This window comes from Manis javanica, chromosome 4 (assembly GCF_040802235.1).
Source record: "Manis javanica isolate MJ-LG chromosome 4, MJ_LKY, whole genome shotgun sequence".
NCBI lineage: Eukaryota > Metazoa > Chordata > Mammalia > Pholidota > Manidae > Manis > Manis javanica.
This window is the reverse complement of record NC_133159.1, coordinates 127424489-127449199: the sequence shown is the minus strand read 5'-3', so window position 1 is coordinate 127449199 and position 24711 is coordinate 127424489. Positions and strand designations below refer to the sequence as shown.

Sequence of the window (24711 nt, the reverse complement as noted above, 5' to 3'; positions counted from 1 at the left end):
TCTGTGCTTTTGAATAGGTTTCGTTTGCAATTCATCAACCAAAGTCCTGCAGTCTGTGTTTAAAATTGCTGAGAAACATTGACTTCTATTCACAGTGCTTCTTGGAGATAGGAATTATAATTGCCTCCCCAGCTGACGAAAAGGTGTGCACTACAGGGGCTCCCTGTGAAATTTCAGGTCGTACTAAAATTATTCTTAGAGTCGGCCTTACAGAAAGCTTGTCTTTTGGTAGGTTTTCAAGGGCAGCATCTTTACTACTTTAAAGAGAATAAAATATCTCTTTACAAAAGGGTTCAGTATAAAAAGGTATTTTGGGGTCTCGGGAGAATTCCTACAGAATAATTTTTAAAGATCTATAAGTAACTTTCCCCCACTTTATATGTTGGGGGATAAAAGGCAGGTGGGTGGAGAAATGCAGGGATACCAAGCCTGATAACAAGCCTGAATGGAAGCAGGTGTGGAGAGGCTAACTGAATAGATTTCAGGGATAGCCCCTCATGGCTCCAGCACAGGTAAAGTGACTCTTAAACACTTCCCTGTCTGTGACAGCTTTCACTGGGGCCTGGTATTGTGGGAAAAATACAGACAAGAGAGTGTTTATGTCAGTAGGAATTTTCTGATTGATAGTCTGTCATATTCTTTCTGATTTTTGCTGTTAAAATCTCTTTGCCTTTTTACCATGATAGTAAAAGTAGATGCCAGTTTTGTCTGTTGTGGGTTCTTTGAATATCCATACATGGCAACATGTATAATCAGTAACTTTATGTAGGTCTCCCACCTCTCCTAATTTTTGGAAATATCTGTGGTCCATGAAATCCATAAGTCTGGGTTTAGACTGTGTGTACAACACTGGCTTTGGAACCAGACAGAACTGAAATCTAAGACTAGCGCTGCCACTTCCTCAAGGCCACAGTGTACTTTAGCCTTTCTGGATCTTAATTTAATTATCTGTAGTGTAGGAATGATCATACTTGTAAGGTTGTTGTGAAAGTTGGAGAAAATGTATTTAAAGCAACCTCACAGGACTGCACCCCTAAAATGGCAGATGTTAAATTAAAGGTAGGTTTCAACACTACACTAACTATGTAACCTTGGACAAATTACTTAACGTCTTTGTGCTTCGTTTTTCACATCTATGACTGAGGATAATAAAAGTACACCTGGCTTTTAGGATTGTTATGAGTATTAAATTATATGCATTGAAGGTACTTTGCATCTAGTAAGCCCTCCTTGAGGATTAGCTGCTTTTATTATTTTATTGTGATTGTAAAAGTCATAGTTACCATTGAGAATTTGCAAGCAGTGTTTCCTTATGGAGTTTATAGCCATGTAAGGAGGTTATATCAAAGCACACAGATAATGATAGTACTAAAATAATCCTTGCAGAATGTGATCAGTGCTTTGAGGAAGGTAAGGAGCTGGCCTGGTACATAATAGAATCTTCAGTAGAGTTTGTTAACTTAAAAAGAAGAAAAAGATATAATGCCATTTGGGCCAGAAAAGTCTTCTGGCTCCAAAGACCTGAAACTGTCTCCTTGCAGTTCTCCTCTGAGGGCACCCAAAAGTAATCATCTGCAAACGTCTTCTTTCTCCAGAGCAATTCATTCCCAAGTAAGACTTGGTGAAAAATCCAGCACCTGGGGTTGGGGTGGGAAATCCTATGGGTTCAGTAGCATCATCACTCCACTTCCTCTTACGTTCAGAGTGCTTTTCTGGCTACTGCAGAGAAGCTGGGCCTAAGCACCTTGAATGGGTATTGATATAAAAAATCATCCGATTTTGGTTACAATGTTACTGCACCTAAATTGGCTGTTCTTACATGTAAAATCAGCCTAGCCAGTGGCAAAGTACTGTCGTAGTTAGAGCTTCCTCTTTCCTTATTTCTCTGTTTTCTGAACTTCTTCCTTGGTGATCCCCCAAGTTGGTGCAAAAGGAGGCCCAGCACTGGCCACTGACCTTGTGCCTGTTACCTATCCAACATCATGCCATTCACTGCACAACATGCCATTAAGTCAAGAGACAGGTGTTGTGGCAAGGAAAGTGATTTTATTTAGAAAGCCAGCAGGCCTAGATGACAGACTAATGTCTTAAAACCCAATCTTAACTCAGGGTTGATTGCAAGCTTCTTTAATTCTTGGGAAAGAGGAATCAGGAGAGAGAGCAGGTTAGGGGGTGACTGATGGCTGCAGACATCTGGGCACCAGCGAGGGTCCAAGAAGAGCTGAGAAACTCCGTGACCTTGTTTAGTTGACTCTCAATGACCTATGTGTGGTTGTAATGTCGCTAAAACTCTTTGACAAGACACTTATTATATTAATACACATTTCCCTATCTCCTGGAGGAGGCAAGCTTCAGGTAAGGAGCTATTTCCAGAAATCTCAAACTGTAAGCAAAATTCCTTTGGATGATCAGCGAGCCTATGCGCAGGGCTGCGGGGCTGAGTAGAAGCCCATTTCCTTTTTTTCCCTTTCAGTCCAAAGGTTAAGGCAGCAAAAGAGATAAATAACAATATGAAGACAGAGATGCCAACTTTTTCACTCAGTTACACGTCCTTTTTTCTACTTGTCCTTTGCTGTCCTGTCCTCACTGCCTACAACTACCGTGAACGTGCAGTATGATCATTGCTTAACTGATTCTTTGGCCTCTTGTTAACAACCCCTGTGTAGTAAGTGTGCTATGCAGAAGGACCATTCATCTATTCTCCTCCCCCACCCCCAAATCCATCTCCTTATGCTGTGTTCTCTTAGTAGAGTAAAATAAAAATCAAACAGAGGTAAAGTGTTACTTTCCAGTTTTCCCAGATTTATAGCGAGTCTGTGGGAATATTCTGAATTAGTATTCCTAGTGTTGTTACTGTTTTTGAACAAGGTGCTAAGAAGTGGCAAAGTTAAGTGGGCAGTACTGGGAGCCTCAGAGTGGAGAAGCCTCTGGAATGGTGGTCAAGCCCAGCACGATGTGGTGGAAAGGCCCTGACCTAGAGCAGAAAGAGCCAGGCTCTAGCCCAGCCTTGTCATTAGTCATCCAGGTGACTTAGCCACAGTAGGCTTTAATTTCCTGGTCAGGAGAACAAGAGAATTGGATTAGCAGATCTCCAAGACCTCTTGTATCATTAACTGTCTATGATTCTGTTCTTCAGTTACTAATCTATAAAACATAACCACCAAGTTTTACTGCTCTTAAAATTGATGTTGTTTAATTGTTAGTCCATTCTTTACTAGTTTAAGTCCATAGTGTCTGCTAAATTTTGAAATTTGTCATTATTGTTTTTATCATAAAAAGTGCTGAATCTATGTACACTTCGTATTGTTACTTCTTATGGTGACTCCTCTCTTCATCATCCCCATCCTATTCCATCTCTTTCTTCATAGTTAACAATATCGATGGTTGGTACCTGTCATCACAGACTTTCCTAGGCATGAACATATATATATATATATATGTATATATACACATGTAAATAGAAATATTTGTGACTATAAAGGGCTATCCATACAGTTCTGAAAGTCATGTTTTTATTAATTAGCATATGATAGACAAAACAACATTTGATTACAAGTAAGTCTTACACCCCGAGTCCCTAGTTCCCCCTCCTTAAAGGCTGTTGTTTGTGTCCTTCCAGAAATGTTGTGTGTATACAAACATAGATATGTCTATCTGATTTTTTTGATGCAATGGTAGCATACTACTCACTGTTTAGCTCTTTGCTGCCATTTTATTTTTTTTGGTTTAACCCTGTATTTTGGAGATGGTTCCTTGTCAAATAATTCACGTAAGCGTTTAGTAGTGCTCAGAAATGTTAGTAATCATTATCATCAGTACATAAAAGGTGTTCTTACTCTTTTTTCTTTTTAGGCTGCAAAACATTCCATTGTGTAGATGTGTTAGTTCTTTATTAGATGGACTTAGGGTATGTCTAATATTTGGCTATTTTAAATAATGCTGCAGTGACCATCCTTGTCCCTACGTCTTTGTGTTGATGTGTGAACAGATCCGTAGAAGGAATTCCTATTAAAAGGATGACTTTAAAAATTTTGTTAGGTGTTTAGAAGGTGGTCTGGCAACTGTTGAACCTGTTTACAGTCCCAGCGAGAAGGGTTCCTCTGCCCTTTCCAAACTTGCTCATCATGCTTTCCTAAGCTGACAGTGGGAGTGATAGGTTTCAGTTTGCATTGCTTGTATTAACGTAAAACTGAGTGTTTTCCCATTTGATTATTAGTGTTTCTTTTTTCTGTGCTCTGCTGTATCTTTTGCTTTTGTTAAATTTGCCAATATTAGTCCCTTGTGATTTATTTTGCATATGTTTAAAATCTTTTATTAAGTCAGGTTTATCTTTTCCTTCTTGGCCTTTATGTTTTCAGTCTTAACTAGAAAGACTTCGTACTCCAAGATTATTAAAAAGTTCTTCTATGTCTTCTAATGATACTTTTGTAATTTGACTTTTTAATGTTTAAATCCCTGAACCAGTTAAATCTGTGCTTAACTGTAATAATGGATTAACAGCTCAGTTTATGTCTTGGTTGGGTGATAGGATACTCAAAACCACAGGTTGCCAGAGCCTGTCCTATGGAGTTGTTTACACAATTTAAAATTTCTATTTTGTCCTGTAACATTCATGTCATAGCTGCTTTTTTTCCCCTGAGGAGTTTTAGAAGAAAAGCCTCCTGCGTTATTGACAGTTTACCACTGATTTGAAATGCATTGATATTTATTCTTAATGTTGCATTGATTGAAGGGCTAACATTTGGCCTCTTATTAATACAGAGGAGGTACTTAAGCGGCTGTTTCTTAGTGATAGTTGCTACTTCATGCTTCCCAAGATGAGTTCTTACTGACTGTAGCCAAGTAGGAAAAGGAAAAGCAATGGTAGTAATTTTATTCAGGAAAGCATGGCATTCTGGAATGTGAGAATTCATTTATTATTTATTTTTTAATATTTTAAGCCACTACCACTGCTTATCTTCCCTGATTTGGAGATTTATGATTTTACTAGCTAGTGTCTGCTACTGGGGAAAATTTTTATGGGTTTATTTACAATTTTATACTCAAAATTGAGTACTCTTTGTACTCAAAATTAGCAACAAAAGTAGATTCCCTGATTGTAGTTCCCATGACCCGTATGCCTACCCCTTCCCCTGCCTGCCAGGGAATGTGATACTATTACTCAGTTCTACCAATTTCTCAGAAATTTCTGTGCCTGAATGCAGTGTTTGATGTCTGCTTTTAAAAAGAAGAGTATCTATAAATCTAAAGCAGCAGCCTCACTAATGTTTTACTATTACCAGAACTTGGTAAGTGTGGCCAGGATAACTCTGACCTACTAGAATTTCAGCTCTAATAAAACAAAAGCCAATTACTAAAAAAGGAAAAGCCAGATAAAACCCATTGTGTTGAGATGGCTTATTTCTTGTGTCAAATCTGTCCTTTCAAAACTGTTAGCTTTCTCCAATTGTTCTCTTTATGGCAGAAATTTTCTCCATCAACATTTCCTTTATTTTGCTTTTTAAACACACACACACATACACTCTCAGCCTAGAAGAAGTTATATAGTTTGCTTTGAGAAAGCCAGTGTGTAAAACATTGGATTTGGTTCTTGTTTTTTTTGTAACCCTAAATTACGGACTGTGCTGTAAAAGGTGTTAGAGATTATCTGACATTACATGCAAGGAAACATTGAAAAAGGTGAAATAACTCGTTGATGATCATAGAAAATGGTCAAAATAGGACTAATAGGCTTTGGACTCCTAGTTTAATATGCTTAGAATAATACATTAAAATATGATTATTTCTTTGAGATCAATACCATACCATGTATTTAAATAATGAACTGATGGTAACAATGTTTAGTGCGAATCTGTTGCAGAAAGTAGCACTTTACAAAATAGATTTCAGGTGCGTTGTATTGTTAATAGGCATTACCATGGAAGAAAGAAGGCAGTATAGTGAACCTTTTCTTCTTTTTTTTTACAGGGACTCTTAGGGTACTAATATCCATGAAAACACCCTTAAACCCTAACACCAGTCAGAGTGCCCTATTGACAAGACTAATCATTTCAGTTTTGGTCACTGGCAGGAAAATAGTATCTACCTAGGATATTTCTCAAAGAATGGATTGTGTGATGGATTTATGTCAGTGTCTATAAGTCCCCCTGTAGTGATTCTGTGAAGGTCTTTTACATGAAGGATAAATGAAGTTGAAGGTCAGAGCAGGAGAACAGTTCAGATCTTTTTTGGACTGTGTAGGTTAGAGTCTGTAACTTGCAACTGACGTGGAGAGCTCACTTAATGATATAGGTAAAAGGAGGCAATTTGCCCACCTTTGGACCTTAACAAGATGCCTGCAGAACACAGCTTGAAGGAGACCGAAGACAGAACCTATTGGATGATCTTGTAACTCGAGAGAGACTACTTCTGGCATCCTTTAAGAATGAGGGTGCAGAACCAGATCTCATCAGGTACGATGTTTTCACTTACAGGGATTTTGTCGTGGGTGAAGATTTGTTTGCAGAGATCACAGCTGTTCCCTGCAATGGCTGAATTTCTTTAATTTGTAGAATATATTCTGTTCATGTATAGTGTTGTCTGTCATTTCCTATTCAATTGAGTTTTCTTTAATTTTCTAGATTTAGTAAACCAGGTCTGTACAGCTGAATCCCCTTTTCGGGGAAGAATATTTAGGTAGAATACAGACGAAGTCAGAAGGTTTCTTTTGCATTCTTTGGTTCAGCTTTCGGCTTTGTTAGTTGCCTTTTAAGCTCCTGAAGTCATGTACTCAATCTGTGGGAAAAAAATTTTTTTTTAACTGGCATGTTGAAAAAACGTGTGCTAGTGAAATTGTAGTCCGTGGTTCGCTGAGGTGTAGGAGTGGCAGTTGGATTTCCCTCCCTGCTCTTGGCCGGTGAGTGATTCACGCCCCACCGAGTTGACAGCTGCACCCTACCTGGGCCAGCTTTGCAAGGTTGAGATTAATGAACCATAAATTGTTACATCGTTAGAATTGACCTCCCTGCTGCTTCCAGAACTCCCTTACCTTCATTGTGGGAGCCGTCAAAGAAGGAAATGAATGTAGGATAGAAACTTGCCTCTCTCTTCCCCACCAGGCATGATGCTTTCATTGTGGAGAGGCAGCTTGTTTCTGCTTAGTTCCTACTTAGAAATAATCTGGCTTCCCAAGGGCAATGGTTTTTGACCTTTGATACACATTACCAGGCCCCACCTCAAATGAGAGAGTGGAGGTGGGCAGCATGGGGTCCCAGGTGATTCTCATAGGCAGCCGGCGTTGCACCCCACTGCCCTAGGTAAAAGAGGATGATGAGTTTTCTTTTGGTCACAGGCTTCTCGGGATTGTGTGATCTAGGTTTTCGGAAAGAAATAAGGAAATACAAGAAAACACATGAAATCTTAGGTCGTGTCTCTGGAGAAACAAAACCAAGGAGGCAGTGAGGGAGTAGTCAGTTTGTAGACGAAGGTGAAGCCTACGCTGGGCCCCTCGTTGTGGGACCCTCAGTTCCCTGGTGGCCTGCAGTCTGATAGACTCAGGGTGGAGTGGATGAAGGCCATGATCCAGGGCTGGTGAAACAGAACAGCCAAGAAAGGGATCCATGGTGAAAAGTAAGTGCCATCTGTCCGGAAGGGCCTTCACGTTGAAGGAAAGGCTTTTTTAGTCCAGAAATTAAAGAAAGGCAGAGTCAGGAGGGGAAGCAGGGATCCACTAGAGAGGCAGTGGTGGGAGGGAGAGGAAACATTGAAACACTTCTAGGTAGTGGTGGAGGTCGTCATCATGATGAATAGTAATCGTTACCACGTGATAGGTCTACTTGTCAGGCTCTGCTTATTGCTCTTCACTGGGTCATTGATGATGTCAAAGGGGCCAGCATATGTTAGGTCTCTGCGGTTTTTATTGTTTGTTTTTTTTTGTCTTGCTTGTCATCCCTCTCTTTTTTGGTCACCCCTCTCTCTCCTGTGCTAATCTCCGTATCCTTGCTATTTAAAGTGAGTCTACATGAGCCGTGTCAGCGTCACCTGGGAGCTTGCTAGAAATGCTCAGGAATTAAAATGTTAAAATTTAGGAATCTCAGACCCCACTCCAGACGTACTGAATCCCAGTCTGCATTTTAACAAGGTCCTTAGGTGATGTCAATGCACCGTACAGTTTGAGAAATACTGCCTCATGTCATTCCTTCTTCACTGTGACACTTTGTAATCAGAATCATCCAAGAGGCTTATATAAAATAAAAAAGAAGGGAGAGAGAAAGAAAAGACATACAACTGTCTGGACCATATACTTGCAGGGTCTGAATTAATAGTCTGGCATGAAGCGTGAGTAGCAGTAATATAGGGGAAACACCTCAGATGATTCTAACAGGTGGCAGAAGTTGGCCCATAGCTTTCTGCCATGGCATATTAGTGATGAAGCTAAAAGCTGATGCCTGTTGTGTTTTCTGTGTCCCAGGCATGTGCTAAGATCCTTATATGCTATCTTGCCAATGGGTTTCAGTCCCGGGCAAGTTTGTTATGGATTCAATATGACCAAAGAAAATGACAGCAAACATGAAACGGTTTATTACCCGGCCTGTTCTCCCAGCAGTAGGTGGGGCACTAGCATCTTTGCCTCTGCCCAGAGCATTGGGCCAAGCTCTCTGCATAGTGGAATAATAGCTTATTGCCTAAAGGTGTGGAAGCGGTAGCCTAGCACCAGGCCAGTTACACATCAGGTGGTTTAAGTTCAGTGAGGATCCTGGCCATAGGAACTTCCCCACATGTGCACCTGCTCAGAAGATCTTTATAACATTACCTTTTACAGAAGAGAAACAGGTTCAGAGGGGTCAAGTAACTTGCACAAGATTCTAAATCTAATAAATCTCAAAGTTGGATTTCATCTAGGTCTGTGTGTCTTCAGATGTGAACTCTTAACTAGTGCACTGTAAAAGGAGGTGGACCAGGGGTTAGGAGGTGTGGGGAAAATGGAACTTCCTATGACCAGAATCCTCACCTGAACTTAAACTACTTGATAATATAACTGGCCTACTGCTAGGCTACCACTTCCAAACCTTTAGGCAATAAGCTATTATTGACTGAGTTACTATATAAAGAGCTCTGCCCAGTGCTCTGGGCAGAGGCAGAGATGAAGGAGGATTACAGATCTATAGACTGTTGGGTACAGATGTGATTCTAGTGCTCAGCCTGTTGCTGGGAGAAAAAAGCAGGTAATAAACCCTTTTACCCCAAGAACGTTCCATTGTTATTCCTCGGTCTCACTGAATCCATAGTGAACTTGTTCAGGGCTGAAACCCATTGGCAAAACTCAGCTCTGTTACTTCCTGGTTATATGGACTTCAAAATCATTGACGTTAAAATGCAGATATGTGTTCTGCCTCATTTTCAGTGTTGTTAGGACTAGATGACGTGATGCATATGTGAAGAGCTTTGTGAACTCTAAAACCTTTACAAATAGAAGATGTTATTCCTGGAGGGTTGAACCATCACAGGCTAGGCAGGAGCTCATTGCCACCTCCTTTGTTTCCTGAGGATCTGTCCCTCCTGTCCCACACCCTGAGTGTTTAAGAGGGAGCTGGCCCCCCTGACTGACCAGTCTTGTTCTATATTCTCTGCCTGGTCGCCTTTCCTCCCAGTTTCCCCTCCCTCATCTTGTTCCATGTCCCTTTTCCTTAGTACCCAGTTTCAGTTTCCTGCTTATTAGGAAACAGGCTCGATGATTCTAGCATTGGAATCCACGGCTGAGCAGTGACAGCTTCTGGAGCTCTTTTAACTGGAGCTCCTTGTGCCCAAAGGAAGTTAACTGACGAGAGGACTTTAGGGCATCTGGTAGGTTAATGGCAGAGGTGCTTCAGATGGAGGCCTACTGAGGCCGCTGAAGTCCTGCTGGGATTGCCTCATGCTCCTCCTGTGGTCGAGGCTGATCCACACAGTGAGCCAAAAGCTGTCACTGGTGAACGGTTGGGGTGACATGGGGACAGAGAGACCAGAGTGAAGAGAAGCTGAGGCAGTGATAACCGCAGTCCTGAGGGTTTAAAATACGATCTAACCAACCAGGCTTATTCATGTGTTCTCAAGATGAAACCAAGGGACAAGTATATTGTTACGATTTTTTTGTTAAGGAGCAAAAGTCTAGAATAGTTTAGAATAAGTTTCCAGACGGGTTCTGTTTAAAATATGTAAGTGCAGTAGAGGAGAAATAATTCCTGTGGAGTGATGTGAAGAAACTAAACGGTGTAACAGACAGTGATGGCCCATTCCCGGTGGCATGGAGCCTGGCCTGGAGTTTGGCCAAGTGTAAGAAACCAACGTGGCAGCATTCATCATGACAAAGAAAATAAGTGCAGGTAAAAGGAGGGAAGAGAATGGTAGGTAGCCTGCAAGGTGAATTGTCTGTGAAAGCCTTATTGGGCTAGGATTGCTTTAGACCCACTGTACCCACCCTAACAGGAATGTGTCTACATACACCCATGTGTATGAGTCTCCTAGGGCTGCTATAACAAAGTACCACAGACTGGGTGGCTTAACCAACACAAATGCCTTTTCGCACATTTCTGGAGTCCAGGATTAAGGTGTCATTGGCAGGTTGGTTCCCTCTGAGGGTAATGACAGAAGGATCTGTTCTAGGCCTCTGTCATTGGCGTATATACAGCCGTCTGCCATCTGTGCCTTCACATGGCTGTTCCTCTGGGTGTCTGTGTCCAAATTCCCTCTTAAAACAATACCAGTCATACTGGATTATGGCCCACCCTAATGACTTCATTTTTATTTAATTTCATCTTTAAAGAATCTGTCTCCAGATATTGTTACATTTTGAGGTACTAGGGGTTAGAACTCAACATGTGAACTTCTGTGGGGACACAGTTTGGTCCAGGACTGTCCAAAATGTGCAAGTCCTGTAGACATTCCAGGAAAATTTGATCAATAAGAAAATGCATACTAGTTAAAAGCATTCTCAAATAATATGTAGAAAAATCCCTGGGAAATCTTCTCAAGGGCTGTGAAATGGACAGTCTTTTAGGGTTTCCAGACCCATTTCCAAAGTGTGTGTATGTGTGCATGTGTGTGTGTGTGTGTTGGGGGCAAGGGGTTCTCCCTTGCACAATATCAAACATTTCTTCAGCACCAGAAGGGTGTCTAAGAATTCAACTCAATTCTGACAATGTCTGCCCAGAGACAACATCAATCAAATTCCCCAGGTTGAGGGCTCCATCCTACAAGACTTACCTCTGCCCCCCACTCCAGATGCCATTCACAAGCCCCAGGCTGTTACCTGTTCTTCTGACCAACTAACTACAGATTGGAGGGTCCAACGACCTCCTCCTTAGGTTCAGTTAGTCCTAGGGCAGCTCATAGAACTCAGGAAAACATTTAAGTTTACCAGTTTAATAATGGAGAGTATAAAGGTTACAAGTCAACAGCTGGATGAAAAGATACATAGGGTAAGCCCCTGAATAAAGGAGCTTCTGTCGTTACATAGAGCTTGGGTCCTGGCTCAGTGGCACATGGAGGTGTTCTGGCTCCCCAAGCTTGGAAGCATTCTGAACATGGGAACAGGGCTAAAAAAAAGCCAAAACACTGTTCTCATGGGTTTTTATAAAGGCTTCGTTGCATAGTCATGATCGACAAGTCATTGGCCTTTGGCTGATTCAATCTCCAGCCCCTCCTCTCCCCTCACCTGAGATTGGTGGGGGCTGAAAGTTCCCACCCTATAATTAAATGGTTGGTCTTCCTGGAAAGCAGTACCCCCATTCTGTGTGGGATCCAAAAGTCACCTTCACCAATAACAAAGCACCCATTTTACCTTTCTGGCTCTGAAGTGTTTTCAGGAACTGTGGATGAAAACCAAATATATCTGAGGAACACATACTTGGTCAATTCAGACATTATATCACAGACACTCAGATAGCATTGACCCAACTGGTCAGGGAGGTTGGCACTTGTAGACTTACTCAAGGCAAGCAGCAAGCGCCTGCATGTGTGAGTGAGTGAGTGAGTGAATGAGTGAGGAAGTCTTACTACATTGCGAGAAGTAGATTGTTTTAGACTGGAGGCCAGAGTTTCTGATCTTTGATTTCACTTACTTGCCTATGTCAGAATGTTATTTTTGCCCTTTTTCTTCCCAAATTCCCACAGTTGAGGCCTCCCCTGTCATTTCCAACTTCTCATATCCTGGTCTTATGCTTCACCAGCCTTCTGAGGATCTGAGTCCGCTGTAGACATAACCAGTTTCCGTGCACAGCTGACCTTGTCCTCTTGCCTCCAGATTGTCAGGTTGCCAATCTTTCCTGATACCAACTGTCAGGGACCTTTCAGCTCCATCTTTGGAGAAAACCCATTCCCTTTTCTGCCAGGCACTTTCTCTGGTATCTCCAGTGACTCACAGATTTCCTCAGTCCTCCCCGTGGTTAATTCCTCCTGCAGGGCTCCTCCAGCATTTCTGTTTGCTTCTCTGACCTCTGGATCCCTCCAGCATTTTTGTTTGCATCTGTAATTCTTAATATCAGTGTGGGTTGCTTTGGGGCCCAGGGGTGGTGGTGTTGGATTCCCCTGAGGAAGGCGCCGCCCCAAATCACTCACCAAAGACGTTTCTTGATGCAACAAGCAAGAGGAATTTATTCGGAAGCCAACTAGTTGGGGTCCAAGTCAGCCTGTCGCAGCAGGTCTCAACGAGGACCCTGAGTACTTACAACTAAGTGGTTATATAGGATTTTCTGAGGCATTCAGCCCTAGAGAATTACCATGGTTACAGATTATGTTGTAGTAACAAGATAACAATACTACATAGCAAGATAACAATACTACAAAGGCAGTAATTTTTCAAACCTAGGATTTCTGGGTTAGTGCCACGTCCTGGGGGTGTAGCAAGGTAGGGTCAGCTTTTATGCTTAACTAACCGAAAGGTTAGCGCTGCCAGCAGTCATGATTGATTAACTTGTTTTTCCAGAGGAGTTACCTGGTTTCAGTTGTTCCCTCTGAGTCATATATCAGAATGGCTTTTTGGGCTTCAAGATGGCTACTCTTAGGCTAACTTATTTCTCAGGGAGGTTGGGGTCCTACATTCCCCACTTCTTTTTCTGAACATTCTAATCATGGAATGTTGGTGTCTTCTTGATGTGTGAGGGTATGATACTGTTGTCTCAGCATTAGCACCTGCACAGCACTTACTCTTTCTCTAATAAAGGTTATTACTCGATTTAAAATGCAGGGACCTAAGGTGAGGAGCAATATAAAAATAAGCAGGGGTCCTGCCAAGGTGGATATTAGAGTTGTAAGCCATGGGGATCTAGAGAACCAGGATTCAAACAGGCTCTGGTTAGCTTCTCGTTCTCGCTTTCGCTGATCTAATCTTTCTCTCAGTTTAGACATTGAGTCTCTTACTACTCCAGTATGGTCTGCATAGAAGCAACATTCTTCTTTTAGAGCTGCACATAATCCACCTTCTTTTAGAAATAGTAAATCTAACCCTCGTCTATTTTGCAGCACTACTTCAGAGAGAGAGGTTAGGGACTTTTCAAGTTTAGAAATAGACTGTTCTATAGTTCTCAAATCTTCATCGATAGCTATTCTTAGTCCTTCATAATGTTGGTTTTCTTGTATAATTGCAGCTGCCCCTGGTCCTACTCTGGCTGCGACTCCTACTCTTAGTAATACAGCTAGAGTGAGTGAGACCGGCTCTCTTTTATACCTTAGTTTAGGTTCTAATTCTGCCACGAATGTAAGTCATCATGATACATTAGTCTGGGTACTAACTGGACTATGATACAGAAATCACGGGAGGAGTTGAAGGCAGAAGTAGAGACACATGGGGTCACTCCAGTGTTACAAGCCCACCATCCCTTGGGAGGAGGGATTAAATACCTGTTTTTACCAGGGAAGGCTATGGGTATGGTCTCATTCTTTCTTCTACAGATAGAGACTCTAGCTGCTGCTAGGGAAAAGGGGCGATGACCGCTCTGGCTGCTTCGTGCTGAGAAGGGGGCGCAGTAAAGGGTGCAGCTAGGTCTCTATCATTGGTCAGTTGAGAGGGCTTCAGAAGGCTGGCGCTTCTATTCTGGGTTTCATTTTTATTACTATTTGCAGTTTTGTGGCTTCTAGGCAAGATAAAACAAATTGTGTTATTAGGTTATGTAGCAACATCTGGAGTTAGATTTTTTATTCTGGAAGGAGGCTACATTATTGAAACGATACTTCTCTCTAAAATCACTCTCATTTTTACTAGAAGTAACTAGGTTAAGAAAATAATTAACAGCTGGCTTGATTATTTGCACAGGTGCAGCAAGAAGAGCAATTGATTACACAGGCTCTTTTAAATATGCTTTGCTGGAACTTTTTGTAAGGAATTTCAGATTGAACTTTTAAAGGCTTTTTGAGGCCAGACAGCCAAGCCAGACTTGCCATCAGGCTTTGCCTGTAGTACCTGTAGATTTGGATGAAATCTTCTCTTCTCGAGGTCTCTGCACCTGCCAGGAAGTGACCTTCTTTACTCACCTGGTAAGGCTGCTGGGAACTCTGTAAGCAAGGTACCAGGCCAGTTCTTCCAAGGGGCTTTGTTGGCTTTATAAAGTCAATCTTAGTTCTTTAAAGTTGTTCACATCTGAGTCTATGCACATGTCTCTCAGGTACGACATTCCAGTCAAAGCCCTGGTAGTATAACCAGTGTTCTTAAGTAGTCTTCTCACAAGGAAAGCAGATTCTTATTGAACTCGTGCAAATAAACATAACTGCCATGGAATACAAAAACAGTCACTGAAAGTTTTTAAACTCTGGAGGGATCAAGTAGAGAGAAGGATGTTTCAATTCTGCTCATAAAGATAGTCATTTACTAAACTGTTGTCAGTTTAAGAGAACAAGGTTAAAACACTTTACCAGCAACATTTGAAACAAAAAGACACAAAATCATTTTCTTTAGTTTATGTAATCTTATGTAACTAATACCTGTTCTGCTGAAATCTAGTTCTTTACCAGTTTAGGGATAATACTATAAATGACAAAAGACTTACAAATGACAATGGTTAAAGATCTGATGAGAGCTTACTGTAAAACAGTTGACATAAGGAAATTCTGATATTTCTGTAATACAAAACATTTAGTAACAAAGTTTAGCATCATTCTCTTTGACAGTGCTTTCCTGGTAAATAAATATATATATATCAGATAAATAAGCCAAATTAGTCAAATACTTTCTCTAGTGAGAAAAAATTCTTCTGACATGTTCCAGGGGCCCTCTGGAAAATATCAGAGTTAACTAGAGGTAAAAGCACCTTTTTGCATTTAATTTTTTTAGAACTATCATTACACATTTATTGTCTATATACTCAGCACAGTAAACAAGATATCTTAAAAAGTGGGGCAGCAGGGGAGATTGCTGCTGTCAATTTTTAAAGACAACATACAGAAAGTCAAACTAATTTTAGGTTACTAAGCATTCTTGAGAGAATGGTAGCAGATGGTAGATTCTTCTGCTTTCATCTTCAGGAGGGGAAAAAAGCTACAATAAGAATTCATATTTAGCTGAAAGAACTGTCTAAACTCAAGGCAGAGTATAATATCACCAGGCATACAAAAGACCTGTTAGAGATACATACAAAGAATGAATATGGCTATAGTCAAATTCAACTTAAAAGTTTAAGCAGAATCTCAAATTTAAATGTCTCTTTCTTTCACACAGATATTCAGATATGACCAGAAATATGATTTGAGATGAAAGAGGTCAGGCATTTTACTTCTTCATTTAGGGACTGAGAAATGATGACCTTTGGCTTACAATCAATAGCTTACAAACAGTGAAAATAATAAGAACATAACTCAGCATAAGTGTCTAAGACCAGATACAAAAAAGCAGAGAAAGTGCTTAAGTTTACAGGTCTTCCCTGAAAGCTTCAAGAATGTTTTACTCTTTAATAGTAGATATAAGCTGCTATGCAAATTCTATTAAAAGCTCTAAGATTATTTGCATTAAAAAATATGGAGAGTCCCCCATGTTTTTTTTTTTTTTTTAAAACATACAGCATATAAATTAAACAAGAAGACCTGGTGGTTCTCAAAAAATCTATTACAACTTTTCTCAAAAGTGGTCACACGTTCGTCTATCTAAACCTTTACAGTGAAACCTGTTTTTCTGGGAGAAACATAATCTTGTCCAGATTCTACAGTTTAATAAATTTTGGTTTGTTAACTAAGTGCATTTAATCAGCTGAAAAAAGCTTTGTTACTATTCTGCTTAGGAATTCAATTTTTCAGGCCATGCAATCAATTTTAATAGCAAAATATTTCAAAGGCAAATAAAGGTTATACAGTTGTTAACAAACTTTAGCTTTTAGTCTCTTTAACATTACGATTTCATGGCAACTCACTGAGACTTTAAGCATGAGAAACTGCTGTGATCTTTCAACATTAAGAGCAGACTAACAGTTAAAGAAAACTGTTTAACTGGAAATGAGATTTTAATTTTGCTGTGCACTTGATATCAAGACTCACTTGCTTTAATTTCACTAGGCACGACTATATCTGTAAGAATATAGTAATTTATTCTTCATTTGCCCCATGGTCCCAAGCACATAAGCCGGTGAGAATTATGCCTGGGCTTGCCTGCGGCTTGACTGGGTTTATCTCCCTAACCCTTCCCCCAAAGCAACAGGCTGAGCGGATCTTCCACAACAAAAGGCACCACGCTGTTTTCTCTCTTTGTCTCTCTTTAAATAAATAGCTGTACTTTAGAACAAAGTTACTTTCTTTTATCACAAAACACATTCTTTAGCATGCAGAAGAGTTTTCATTTTTTATACTTTTTCTTATTAAAACATGCATCTTCTAGCATAGAGAAATGCCCTCTCTATCACTTTAAGCAGTTCTAACCAGAACTCAAAACTATTAGAAACTTCAAGCTCCAGTGAACACTGAGAAGCAGGACACTGCAAACTGTCAAACTAACATTTCCTAGACTGACAAACTTACGAACACATTCTACAATTTCTGCAACCATGAGCTTCACAGCACAATCTCCCAGCAAACACAGAGCACATCTTCTCAACTTAACAAAACTCTAAGGCTTTAAGTTACTACAAAGATTCTCAGGCTGCAGGTAGGCATACACACTGCAACACACAATTAAAAAGGTGTTCACTTGCCACACTTATCCAGTTCACCTACCTGCAATAACTATGCTAGCCTACTCACAAGACCCCCACTGAACACTAGACAAAGCCAAGCTTCTAAGCATTCTATTCTTAAAAGATTTAGCAGATAACATGACTCAAATGACTCTAGGTAAACTCAGGCAGCCGACAACTACCAGGACATGCCCACCTCAGGCAAACTCAAATTAGCATTAATGCTTAACACTTTTTTTATCAGGTTTTCTGGAAGTTTTAGAACACTCAATTTTCACAAGCGCTTGTCTTTAAATCAATTTCATTAATACCATCCGGAGGTAGAAAGATATATTCATTTACACACTTAGGGGGTTGTCTGAGTCTGTCTCATTGTCAGTATAACAATTATTAGGCACATGAAAGACACAAAAAACAGAGACACACACAGATTAGACACACAGCGGCCGCTTTTTGTTTTTTCTCAGATTTTCAAACAGAAACCGAAAGGAATCAGAGGGTTGATATTCCTGGCGCCTGAAAATCAACCCTATCTCATCAGATTCACCTTGCCAGAAAAACAGACGGGAGGCTACCAGGCGTCCCTGGCCTCCCAACCTCCCTGAGGCGTCCCCCAGGGTTGCAGCCTGCGGTGCTCCTAGTACGTCTACCGACCGCAGTCTCGACCCCTTTACGGGATCGGGACAGCTGCCAGACAGTGGGTACCCCTTTTCAGAATTCTGACCGGTCTCTGAAAAACAGAAGACAGAACACAGACAACTCAAGGCGCCACTAATCTTACCTCTTCCTCCAAGAGCGACTTCGGGAGTGAAGCGGGGTGGACGCCCGATCCCGGACGAGCCCCCAAATGTTGGATTCCCCTGAGGAAGGCGCCGCCCCAAATCACTCACCAAAGACGTTTCTTGATGCAACAAGCAAGAGGAATTTATTCGGAAGCCAACTAGTTGGGGTCCAAGTCAGCCTGTCGCAGCAGGTCTCAACGAGGACCCTGAGTACTTACAACTAAGTGGTTATATAGGATTTTCTGAGGCATTCAGCCCTAGAGAATTACCATGGTTACAGATTATGTTGTAGTAACAAGATAACAATACTACATAGCAAGATAACAATACTACAAAGGCAGTAATTTTTCAAACCTAGGATTTCTGGGTTAGTGCCACGTCCTGGGGGTGTAGCAAGGTAGGGTCAGCTTTTATGCTTAACTAACCGAAAGGTTAGCGCTGCCAGCAGTCATGATTGATTAACTTGTTTTTCCAGAGGAGTTACCTGGTTTCAGTTGTTCCCTCTGAGTCATGTATCAGAATGGCTTTTTGGGCTTCAAGATGGCTACTCTTAGGCTAACTTATTTCTCAGGGAGGTTGGGGTCCTACAGTGGCACATCTTTCCTTTAGGTCACGACCTACAGGAACACATTGGCCAGAGAGTGTTCTCAGAACTTTAAAATGTTACCAAAATGCTCCCCACGGCACATCTTGTCATTAGTGCTGGGTAGTCACCACAACATTCTGCCTGTTGGAAGATCTTAATCTGCTAATCGGTATTTCGAGGCCCCGGGGTAACTGGCAGCAATACTGCAGGATGGCGTCCCAATCAGGGCAGACGTGGAACCTGTTGAGCTCCTCTGTCCTGGAGCCCCTTTCTCTTTCTCTCTTTTCTGTTTCCTTCGTGTGACCCTTCCCTTGTCTCTTCCCCACCTCTCATTCCCAGGAGTCCTTCCACCCTTCCTTTCTTCCTCTTTTCTCTTCCTCCTCGTATGTGGCCTTATTAAGAAGAGAAGAGTATTGTGAAACTTCAGTTTGGATCAGCGTTTCCTTTAAACAGATGTTATTGTGGGGACGACGTAATTGAATGTGTAGCTGTCATGTGATGGAATCTTAGTTTTACCTTATGGATCACTGATCATTATTCTAAAGCAGTAAGCCTTGATGTGAGACTTCGGTTTAAAGAAGCAATGGTTGACTAATTTAGGGCATTTGGAAACTTGTTAAAGAAGTCTGTGTTTAACAGTGTCTCTTCGAAGAAAATAAGCCGTGACTTACAAAGCAGTGACACAGCTTCTGATTTAAAACCCTATTGCCCTTTATATTTTAGAGCGTTGCTGAGTCTCACAATTAGTTGAATCTTTGTCTGTAGACAGAAAAAAAGATCACTGCATACTCCACTGCCCTGTGACCATCTCGAAGATTATGTGATTAACTCAGCTGTAGTGGGTGGCTAATTGGCTAAGCTTTAATCTTCACACCACCAACTATGCTGACGATTATAGGAAATAGGAAGTGATTTAGAGGTTGAGATGGTAGTTATGTGTCAGGAATGGCTTAACAAGCAGACCAATGACTAAATGCAAAAGATGATAAAGAAATGTGAACTTTCAATAATTTCACATATTTGCCTTTAGCTGCTGAAAAAAAGTATGATACTTCCAATTTATACTTCTTATCACTGTATTGTAAGCCAAGGTGGGCAAAAGAAAAATTTGCATGAAAACTTGCATTAAAAGTACCTCCTCCCCCATTTTAAATCATTGAATGTTTTGTTTCCATTTAGAGCTTGGTTTATAAGAAGGATGATTTGTATCTGATAGTACTTAGATTTCCCAAAGAATCATTGATTTATACTGAATGCTGCTTAAAGTTATTAGCACATGACCAACCTACTCTTAGTGTAAGTAGGAAAGCGGGAAACAGTGTACACCTACATCATTAGCCTGCTCAGGTGAGACGGTGGATAAGCCTCAACTGCGTATCTGTTTTATTTATGTCCCAGAAATACACTACCTTCTCAGGTTTTCTGACATGGAAAGGATGTCCTGAAATCATTAAAACTTTGTTCTTCTCTTTATGTAAGAGAGCCCAAGGGTGGTTAAACCACCGTGGTATTGAGTACCATCAAGAATATTAAAATTCCCTGCTAACCTATTGAAAACTAGTTAAGGAAACAAAAACATTGTAGTAAACAGAAACCTTCTTTCATTAAGTAGATATTTGCTGAGTGCCTGTTGTGTGCCAAGTACTGGTCCTGAGAATGTGGTGGCAAAAAATAGTAACAAGAAACACCTAGTCTGTGCATTTGAACCACATATAGGTCCGTGAGGGAGACAGATGTGAATTAAAGAGTCACATGAGTAAGTAAAATAAATTCAGCGGGAAAGTATAATTGTGCTTGGAGAGAGTTTCAGTGGGTGGATTTTGCTAGGAAAGCTGTATATTTTTTTATTTTTTTCATGTACCTCCTTTAGGCCACATGTTTTAATACTTACTTGTTTTACTTTTTTAATTTTTTTGCAAGGATGTGTTTTCTTTACTTCTCCATCTAGATTGTAATACCTTGAGGACGGAGACCGAAGTCTAGCACAGTGCTTAATACATATTTGTTCAATAAAGGAAACTCTTTACGTTTTTCCTGTGTTTTTTCTTACGCCCAGCACAGAATTGGGGATGTGGCAGACACTGAGCTAATTTTTGTTGATCGAAAGGTTGCCTGAGTCAGGTTGTGATTGGCTGGGTTCTGGTAAGTCAACAGCTAAACCTGAGAATCTCAGGGGTGTACTGCTCGAAAGCTTTTTTTTTTCCTGCCTACCTCATGTAAAATCTGATGCTTCTCCAGGATAGCTCTCTTCAAACAGACTCAGATATTCAGGTAGTTTCCATCTTATGGCTGTGCTGTCTTGACAAAGGCTCCGTGTTCACTAATAAGGGAGAAGAGAGAGGGTGTTTTATGGTTTTGGTTGTTAGAAATTCATTTTGTCATTCCATCATGCTTTTTGGTTGCTGATGTTTAGGTGAAAGCTATTTGATATCTGATTCTGCTGTTAATATTATAGCCACTTTCTTAATTCTCTGATTGTTCTTAGTAGTTTTCCTGTTGATTTGTTTTGTATTGTCCAGTGATTTGTTTTCTAAAAGAAAGGAAGCACCCCTGAAAGCTTACCAGTAGACTTTGACTCAAGGTAGAATTAGGCTAGGATTGTATCACATTCCATGTTATGCCCATAACCACGGAGTTGCCATGATTGGCTCAGTTTCTTCAGGGCTGGTATATCTCTGAGCTGAGATGGGAGGGGATGGTGTTCCCTGAGCAGTGGTGCTTGACCAAAATAAGGTTCTGCTAACACAGAGGAGAGATGCAATGATGTTGGGTAGGCCAGCTGTAGCGACTGCATCGATCTTCCCTGCAACTCCCTGAGCAACAGCAAAGCTCTTCATCTTGAAGCTTCTTCTGACACCAGAGACTCAGGGTTCTTCAGTTCTGTAACTCCAGTAAGAGCCGTCATCTCCTTTTACTATCTGCTTGTGAAATCCCGGAGAAATGGGAGCTCACTGGCCTTCTGGGTTATTTTATGTAGGCTTAAGTGGAACTATAAATGTCCAACTCACTTTTTAAAAAAATTGGAATGTTTACACCCACGACCTGTTTCCCTGCAGAGGTTTAGAAAACGTGCTTTTGAAGCACAACCCAGTTTTAATAGTGACACATGGTACAGTTTCATAGAGCTGGTTTCTTCTGTGGACAGATGATCTTGTGCATTTTATATTATTGTTTAATTCCATTTGGGGAGGTAATAGCTTCTGACCTTGTCTCCACATTCTGGAAAAATGTAATAGGTTGATTTAATGCATGGACTGATAGTATGACAGGATGGAGGATTTGAAATAAGGATTGACCTGAGAAATCTGGAGTATATGTTGCCTTAGCACATTTGTTTAACCGCTAGTCTGATACCAGCCATGCAGTGTGCACAGTGACCATGTTTTCTTGGAGAACAGAAACTAGACATGTTGTATGACAAAGTAGCTTTTGTGGCTTCTTTTGTGGAAGAGGCAGTTTGGTTAGACCAAAATAATGACACCTTGGGATATAATAGGGTTTTACAGGAACTAATAGCACAGAATATTTGCTTTTGAAGAGTTTTTTTTAAAAATATAAAGTTAATTTTAAAATAGTATATCACGTCATAAACAAATTGTGCAAAAGAGTAATCAGTGAAAGTTGTAGCTCGTTCCCACTTCTGACTTGTAGAGGCAGCCACTTTGAACATTTTTTATATAACCTTCCACTGTTTCTTGCCACATAAAAAAGGATATATGTACATCTCCAATCTCCCTCTCACCCTTTTTATTTTTAACATGAATTATAGCATAATATGCCTTCCTTACTGTCCATTAGCTTTTTTGTTTAACAGTATATCTTGGAGATTGTGAAGTAGAATGTTTAAACTAGTACTCTTAAGTATCTTGAAAGTGTCTCAGAACTTGAGGAAGTAGCTATTTGACATTTTTTGGTCATGTATGCACTCACAAGACTCATTATCACTTGAAGGGATCCCTGTAGTCATTCAGTCTTGATTCTTTTTCTTTATTGCATGACTTCCAAATAGACACTAATTGTAAAGAAAGATTATCCATTTGGATGACAATCAAGTAAGTAAAACCAGCGACCTTGAGGTATAAATAAATATTAGTCATCGCAATCCTTTGCTATTGACCAAGTCAGCAAAGGTGCTTGGTTATACCATGTAAAATGCTCAGAAACAGGTTAGCAGCTGTACCTGGTTTTTTCTCTCCTCAGAAGGGTGAAAGCTGGACAACAAAGAAATATCAAATGAAAAAAAGATTTAAAAGCTGTTTGTTGATTATACCATGAAAAAACATGAAATATGTAGGAATAAGTCAAATGAAAGATGTGTGGAACGTCTACACTCAAAGCTATAAAACATTAAATGAAAGACAACCTAACAGAGGGGATATCCCATATCTAGAGATTGTAAGACTAAATACCATAAAGAGTCAGTTTTCTCAAAGCTGACCTATAGATTCAGAGCAAACCCATTTAGAATCCACAGCAAGATTTTGGTTTTGTTTTCAGTTTGTTACTTAAGCTGATTCTAAGGTTTTAATGGCAAGTAAAAGAGCCAAAAGGAGCCACAGCAATTTTGAAAAACAGAAAGGCTCAAGGACTCTCAGTTACCAGGGTTTGCTGTAAAGCTGCAGAGTGGTGTTGGCACAGGTATAGGCAAAACCAGTGGAACAAAATAGAGTCCAGAAGCAACCAATCACACACACACACTGTCACTTGCTCCATGACAATGGTAACAAAGGGGAAATATAGTCTCCTCAATAAATAATGTTAGGTCAACTGGATATCCACATTAAAAAAAAAAGTGACTCTTAACCTCTGCTCTCATGCTCCATAAAAATAAGTTCCAAAAAGATTGTAGATCTAAATGTAGAGAGTAAAATAAAAGAGCTTTTAGAAGAAAACATAGAACACCTTTATGACTTTGGAATAGGCAGAGATTTCCTTAAGAAAAAGAGCACTAAACATGAAAAAAAGCACATGACCATTTGGATTTCATTAAAATAAATCCTGTTTAACAAACAATACCACAAAGAGTGAAAGACAAACTACAGAATGGAAATCTTTATTTGCAGTACATATATCCAACATAGGAGTTGTAGTCAGTATATATAAAGAACCCCTATAATTCAAGAAAAGCAGACAATCCAATAAAAGAAAATACTTGAATTTGGACTTCGCAGAAGAAGTTGGTTATCCAATAGCTGATGAACATATGAAAAGTTGTTCAGCTTCACTAGTCATCAGGAAATTGGAAACTAAAACCATGATGTCATACCGTTACACCTACCAGAGTGACTTAAATTTAAATGATACATTTCAGGTGTTGCTAGGATGTGGAGTGGCTGCAACTGTCATACATTTTACTAGGGAGACTATCAGTTGTATGACAACTTTGGAAAACTATTTAACCAATTCTCCTAAAAACTGTATAAAAAATGTGTAAGACTGTTTGTAGCAGCATTTTTCCTAATTGTCCCACTGGAAACAACCCAGTAAGCATCTGTACTATAGTGCATAAATACATGATGACCTATTTAAACAGTGATTTTATATAGCAAATGAGACCAGGTGATCTACAAGTATACACAACACTATGGATGAATCTCACAAACAATGTTGAGTGAAATAAGACATTAGAGTACATACTGGAAGATTCCATTCCTATAAAGGCAAAGTTTATTTACGGTGTTATAACTCACAAAAGTGGTTCCCTTTGGGGGAATGTAGTGACCAGCGGAGGCACTGGTGCTGTGCTAGTGTGGTTTCTTGCTCTGGGTAGTGACTAACTAGGGGTGTTCACTTTGTGAGTTAGCTTTGAGCTGTACATTTAGAATTTTTCTGTTTATATGTTCTAATTGAATTTAAAAATATGTCTGTAAGTATATATATACACACACTTTCATATAATATACTACAGACACATGTATATAAATAGTGTGTAAGTATATATACTTACATATTTGTATATTTAATAAGTATATGTAATATATAATGCTTATGTATATGTATATAATCATATATACTTATGTAAGTGTATACACATATATTATACACTTACATGTGCACACATTTATTTGTGTATGTTGTTTTTCTCTCTCTCTCTCTCTCTCTGTCTAAGAGCTGTGTCCTCAACAGACCACAAGATGGAGATGTAAGTCAATAGAACGAGGGAGACTTACTCGGATCTTCGCAGTTTGTAGATTTTGAAAAGTCATTGTTTTTCGCCCTTGAGAGGGAGGAGATTGTT

General features: G+C 40.1%; 1 protein-coding gene and 1 long non-coding RNA gene across 2 annotated transcripts in view; one reads left to right on the top strand and one right to left on the bottom strand.

The window, feature by feature from the left end:
* LOC108392971 (serine/threonine-protein kinase TAO1-like) overlaps positions 1-24711 on the top strand; it is a 121319-nt gene that overhangs the window by 2843 nt on the left and 93765 nt on the right. The window contains 1 exon segment of the mRNA XM_073234831.1: positions 6342-6452. The gene's annotated coding sequence lies outside the window, so the exon portion shown is untranslated.
* LOC140849037 (uncharacterized) lies at positions 12582-18654 on the bottom strand. Its single transcript, XR_012130488.1, has 2 exons — positions 17887-18654; positions 12582-14717 (listed from the first exon to the last, which is right to left on the bottom strand). It is a non-coding gene; the product is annotated as an uncharacterized lncRNA (long non-coding RNA).